The sequence below is a fragment of the Clupea harengus genome, chromosome 3 (assembly GCF_900700415.2).
Source record: "Clupea harengus chromosome 3, Ch_v2.0.2, whole genome shotgun sequence".
Classification (NCBI taxonomy): Eukaryota; Metazoa; Chordata; class Actinopteri; order Clupeiformes; family Clupeidae; genus Clupea; species Clupea harengus.
In genome coordinates this window covers 4,136,558-4,143,430 of record NC_045154.1, presented here as the reverse complement: position 1 = coordinate 4,143,430, position 6,873 = coordinate 4,136,558, and the positions used below count along the sequence as shown (strand labels likewise).

At 44.4% G+C, this 6,873-nt stretch overlaps 1 protein-coding gene across 1 annotated transcript in view; it reads right to left on the bottom strand.

The window, feature by feature from the left end:
• The window catches only part of mgat4c (mgat4 family member C), a 94,423-nt gene extending 88,389 nt beyond the window's left edge, over nt 1-6,034 (bottom strand). The window contains exon 1 of the mRNA XM_031564285.1: nt 5,697-6,034. The gene's annotated coding sequence lies outside the window, so the exon portion shown is untranslated. The remainder of the gene's footprint in view (nt 1-5,696) is intronic.
• Between the last annotated feature and the right edge of the window lie 839 nt (nt 6,035-6,873).

Sequence of the window (6,873 nt, the reverse complement as noted above, 5' to 3'; positions counted from 1 at the left end):
GCCCCATTCATCAGCACGCAGTTCAAGTGTAAATTGCCATACTCTGCCTCAGGAAAGCTCGGAAAGGTGTGGCGGTTATCTTTCATTTTGGTAGAGTGCAAAGAAAGAGAAAAAAGAAGCAAAAAAAAGCCAGACGCAATTAGTGCCTTCACCGAGTCATCCCAGTGGCAGCTGGGGAGCACCGGCTCGGCACAATCAGCCACGGCACCTCTGCTCACTCTGAGATTCTTATGCCGGTGAAATGAAAGAGTGCTCCGCACAGGGTCTCCAGAGCTTAGGGGAAGGTTGTTCTGGAGAGCACACACTCAGCCATGCTGGGAGGTGTGTGTGTGTGTGTCTGACCAGAAGCACCCAAGGTTTTGCAAGGCCCAACGGGTGTATGAGTGGAACTTGAAGGAAGAGACAACACAAGGAGGCGTGTGTGTGTGTGTGTGTGTGTGTGTGTGTTTGAAGGGAGGCTAAATAAATAAATGTGCGAAGAGCTGTGTTGAAGGTTAATGCCTCACCTTCCCATACTGGTTAACTTATTCAATGGAGGTTCTTAATCCAACAAGGCAATCAGGGTGACAGACTCGCGTCCAAACACATTCACAGTGGATTAAAATAGGATGGCTAATTATCGTGCTCTCTCTGGCTGGGTTTTTTGTGAGACTGTGTGAGTGTGTGTGTCCTTGCTCCTGTGTGCGTACGTGCGTGCGTTTGTGTGTGCGTGCGTGCGTGTGTGTGTGTGTGTGTGTGTTTGTATGCTCGTGAGTGAAGGCATGCTGGCTTACGCAAGGCATTTAATTGTCTGCTGAAGAATACGGACCCACGCTCCTTGTGTCAGGCTACATTTACGCTTTCATTAGGACATTCAGGCAAGATAAGAACCAGCATTCTCTAGAGAGGAACGCTAGCACCTTATTTACTGAACAGTCATTCTGTTGGAACAAACTGGTTTGTATGAGACATTGTTCGACTTAACACAGCAAAAAAAAAGAACAGTCAAATCTGCTTAGAATTACTGTCCCACACGTACAAAGCACAACAGATGATGTAGGCTACAATAAGGATTACAAAATCACAAAATTGTTATGTAAAAATGTACTTTTAAATAATGACTGGATATGAACTACTTCCTGTAGTTTAGCAAAAAATATTGGCAATTTGGCATTTGTTGACAGCTTAAGTGTAAGGCAAAGCCTTATAAAAAAAGCTTTATAAAATACAACATATTCTAAATGAAACTTTTATTTAAGAAAAACCAAGTGTTTAGCAGCTCTTATGTAAAGCATCGTCAGATGGTTTCTCAGAGAGTTTGCACATCAGTCACTGTGGCAGAGTGGTTACTGACTATGCTATAATACGCTTTTGTTTACCTTGAGGCAAGTAGATAAAACAAACTCTTACTTGATGACAGCACCTTAAATAATGTGACAACATTAAGAGGCATTGCACTATCAAAAAATGTTGTTCATGGGTAGCTTCTCCAAAAAGATTGTCACTGGACTATATTAATACTACTGCTTTGATTTTTAAATGGGCCAGTTTGACACCCACACTCAGCCCATTTGGAACAGAACAAGGACGTGAGCAAGGTCGGGTGTGCTCCTGCTCACCCCGCCGCTACCACGAAGCCCGGAACCCTCTGCGGATTCATTTGGGCACTGGTGCACACTGGACAGGTGGAGAGTGAAGTGGGCCCGATAATGAAGCGAAAATATGGTAAAGTATTCACCAGCCTCTCTCCGCGCACCCCTTCAACAGCCATAACAATCCTGCGATGAGAGGGCTTTCATCCATCTGTGACGCTCATGTCATTAGAGCGGGTCCGTGCGTTCGGAGACAACCTCCCCACCCCACCAAGGCTGCTTGTTGGGCTCTGGAGGTGGCAGCTGTTCCCCAGTGCCTCTCCTGCTGCTTACAGGGGCGCCGCGCTGCTAAAAAAAGACCAGAGGCCCATAGACGAGCGGAGTCTGCCCATATGGACCTCCGACAGAGCCTGGGTGCTGACACAAGGTCTGCATCACCCTGGTTTCTCAACCTCTTGTTTCCAAAAAAGGCTGTTTGCATAAAAGCAGTTGTAATGGCTTTTATATATTGTGTAGGAAAGTGATCAGCCTATAATGACAACTTTTGCAACATTCAAATGCTTTGATTGGGTGCTGTGTTGTTGTGAGCTGTCCACTCCACTGGAGGAGGGGCTTCCTGGCTGGACTTGATCAAAGTTACCTGTGGGGTGAGGTGAAGCGACCTGAAAACATACAGTCATGGCAGTCAGCCAAAGCTACATTATATACTTTTCTCAGGACATGTGGCTTATATTTTGGGACCGTTTTACAGAGACCATATGCAGTTCAAGTATATCGTCTGCAACATTAGGAATTAAATTAAAATATATGAAGACAGCAGGAGACAAAATATGTCTTGAATATGACTGGATATGAACTACTTTCAGTAGTTCAGCAAAAATACTGGCAGTTTGGCATTCATTGACAGTTTTTAAGACATTAGGCTATAAAATGTTGTAACATATTGTAGCAGCGTAGTCATGTTTTTACTGATGGATGACAGGGAATACTTGATACTGCTCTGAACTCTTCACTTAATTAATAAGGTGCCTTAGAAAACTCTCCGGGTTAGGAGAGATGCCGTAAAACCAAACGGGAGGTGCTGGCTGTGGGGACTGAGTGGCCAGATGGATCGCAGTTTGTCCCACTCCACGATGAGGTGTCATCCGGTCATGTTGTATGACCAACTTGCGTCTGCGAGAGGCAAGTCACACACGGTAAGCCACCTAACCAAGATGCTCAAGCACATAACATGGCTCAACCCAGTTGTTATCTAGCTTTGAGCAATAACCTTTTACCTGCATTAGACCATAGACCCACATCAGGTCTCCAGTGGTAAAGTGCTCTCTTTTCACAAGAACATCAAAGGCCCTCTCCTGCCTTACATTTGCCTCTTTTGCCTCCCTTCAGGCACACTGGTGAGCTACCTCCATTCTGTCTTGTAGCTGGTGAGCATACTCTGGACTGTCTGGGGTCAGTCTGTAAGCCTTTTCTGGCGGGGTTCTTAGTGCTGGGGTGCACCGAGTGGACTCTTGTACCACATCACAGCACGCCATGAGCACAAGTGGTAGCTGGACATCCCATTCAGGGTCTGTCACACCAGAGTAGCCCATGATGAAGCTGTAACATCTCATCCCTCTTCATTTCAAGGACCACCAGTTACCAATGGGCCTCACCAGTGGCCCGTTCCACCCAGCACCTCTTCAGCAGCACATAGCCTCAGTCCATGACGGTCTTGAAATCATGATCCGCCTTTTGACATTGCCTTTATTGAGCCCTATCTTGTCTGGCTTTGGTTTGCTCACAGCGGAGGCACTCTGGTGCACAGGGCAGCATTCTCCTACTACAGCAACACTGGATGACGAGTGGAATAATCACCCACCTTCGCCTGTCATGGTCGGCAATGGAACATATGCTCTTTGGTTGTGTATTAGGTGGGAGGAGGTCAGGATGGATAAGGGAAATGGTGGTTACCCTGATATGCCATTGAATGTGCCTCTGTCCTCGATTACGATTTCCTTGACTGCTAAAGCTTGGTCTAGTGCTTCCCCTAGAGAAGTAGGATCCATCAACCTCACCTGCTGTCGAAGAGGAATGGGAAGCAAGCCGTGACTGAATGCCTCTTTAGCTAAGATGGATCAAGTCATCTCATCAAAGTCAGAGATTCTGTTCTGGGCCATGTAACGCAGCTCAGCAGCAGATACGCCCAGCTTCTCCCCATATATTTGGCCGCGGATTTTCTGGCACATGACTACTGCTGGTGTGGTGTCTCCAAGTTAGCATCAACTCAGAACCCTGTTGCCTCTCATATATCCTCCTTCTGACAATGGCTTCATCTTTCCTTGGCAAGATGACAAGTGTTTAAGGCACGGTGTACTCAGTGACGACGTCCAGGCTTTCTTTGACTTTGTCCACCATCTCGAATTAGCTCTAGGTATGCACGGAAGGCTAAGCTAGCTAGTAGTAAGTTCAAAATCCGAATTCTGATCACCAATGCAGCGTCATAGTTTAACTGTTATCTCTCATTCTTTTTACAGATGGATGACAGGGACACTTGTTAATGCTCTGAACTCTTTCCTTAATTAATAGCTGTCTTACAAAAATCCCTGGATTGGGAGAGATGCCTAAAACAATAAGAGCAACCTAAGGAGGAAAACATTATCTGTCTGTACTAGTCAATCCTCTTGTTTTGCTCCTTCTCCACAGCGTGGACATACATTTCTCCAAAATATGCTCTGGTGATTGGTTTTGAATGTGTTGCTCGCTATTGGTTTTATAAGTAGCCTACACACTTCCGCACTGGACTCAAACTCGCGCTCTCGGACACCAGAGGAGGGGGTGCAAATAATGACATCGAAATCCCTGGATTTGTTATCTGATGCTAGCATGTTTGTTATAGTTTCTGGGGATTACATGTTCTCACTGCAGAGTTCTGTATCTGCTGGCCACTAACTGACAGAGAAGCATCCCACTTGTTTTTAGCAAGTTTTAACATTTCAGTCCTACACAATCCCACAGTAAACTATGACATTTGGTACATTTGTATTCAGCCTATGCTCATTGTAATGGCAGACAGACAATGCAATAGGCCAGTGACAGGTAGGATCATGTAAAATCCAGTCCCCCGTGCAAATTAAAAGATTTCCAATTTTTCTTTCAAAATTCTACATTATTTTACTACTAATAAATACTTTATTGATTTTTTTTTTTTACATTAACTACATTATTTGTTTTATTTAACCCAAGTTCACTGAAATTTTAACCACAACTTGTGAGAATTCCCGCAGCAAATTCGATACCTTGGCCGCAACAACCCCTCGCAATATGCTGGAGGGACTGAAAATCCCATCTATGTCCCCAGCACTTTTCAAACCAAACTGACGCCCATGCCAACGCATGTTTGGTTGCATGTGTATAGCATATGTGAGGGTCGCTACAATATTCTAAACGAAGCTTTTTTTTTTAAGACAAGCTAAATGTTTACCACTTTATTTGTAAATCAACGTCATATAGTCCCTCGGAGTTTTCACATCAGTCACTGTGTGGTCACTGACTATGCTATAATAAGATTTAGTTTACCTTGAGGCAAGAAGATGAGACATATCTGTCACTCTAAGGCTACTTGATGACAGCAGCTTTGAAAGAACCTGAGTCATTTCCCCACAAAACATTAACAAATAGTTGAACATTCTTAAGGTCACTGTACCCATTCGGTCAAATTATATAATTCAGGATTTAAATATGACGTTTAAATACTTTTACCAACGATAAACGCGCTTTCAGGTTCTACAGTCACTGATTTTGTTGCCTACTGTAAGCGTTATCAGTGAGCACAATTTAAAGGCAATTGCTTTGCGTGATGTGTTCACCAACTGTACTGTAAGTCATCTACAAGAAAGCCACACTACAAAGACATATACTGTACTGTACTCTTATAAAAATGTCCCTGCCCATTCACTGGTGTGGGGAAAGACACATCAATGCGGTGCTAGTGGTACCGTAACTACACATCTGAGCAGAAGAGGCTTTACAGCTCGACTGCGTTGTCTGTACAGGTGTGGGTCCCCTTCCGAGGACTGGGCAAACACCCTCAAAATACTAATGTTAACATCAATAACAGACATCAATTGCAGTGACATTACTTACATACGACCAGGAGCTGTCCAGCTGGCAAGGTCCGATGAGAAACAGGAGCTGGCATGCTTAACTTCGCGACTCGCCCGCCCGTCCTGTCTGAGAGGCGGTGAACGGACCAGTGAGGGATTCACCGTGTTGACAGGGACGATGGCATTACTCGAAAAAGGTTAGTGTTACAGCCCCGTGTTGCCCCGCGTGAACGCAGTGGTCGCTGTTGAATCGCAAACTCAAATCTCCCTGCACAGGTCTGGGGAAGATTTGAAAGATCCAGAACAGGCAAGATCTCCCAGGATGGAGAGAAGCTACAGTTAGCAGGCAGTATCCACGCTGCTCTCTCTCCTCCAATCAGGGCTCCGATGGGGGAGCACAGGGGAGAGCTACGCGTTTTCTTTGTGATGCGACTTGGCAATAATAAGAGAGTGCCTCCGATACTACCGTGACTTACATAATAGGCTGCTATGCGATAATACTATTCATTTTTAATGGTAAGATGGACTTTTTTATATTTTGTATTATTTTTCATGATACTCTCAAACTTGTCATCTGGTTTCGTAGGGTCGTCCTGCATGCTGAAAGGTTGCAGGTAGCACCTGTAAACGTTGAAGTGATTGGTATTCGTACTTATGGGTACTACTGAGTCCATCAAATTGTCATAATTCTTGGAGTGGGATATAAAAGACAGTCTGAATCTGGGCGCAGGAGAGAACGCTTGGCAGCACTAAGAAGAGAAGCCCTAACCTTCTGTGGACTATTGTGAGATCGTGTGTTAGAGTTCAGGGTGAGTTAGCCCCCGGCCGGGGTTAATGGCCAGTCCCCTCCCCTAGTTTAATTCGGCCATAGAGAGGCTCAGTTGTGTTTGGGGTAGTGTAAATACGGGTGGTTGGGCTGTATGTATTTGACTATAAGTTGTAATAAACGGTAAAAGTGTATTCTGTGTTTTGTGTATGATTAACTCCTCCTCCGATAATATAATCATATTACAGTATTCTTATGTATGGGTACTAATGAGTCCATCAAATTGTCATAATTCTTCCTTTTTTTACTCTGTAATCTTGTACTTTTGTGTTACATTCAAATATGTAATAGTATACCAAATGGTACGACAAACCTTTACCATACATTAACTACCATAAGCTAATCTCTAGTGTGGTGTTGCTAGGTCAAAGTGCATTACCCGAAGCGAAAA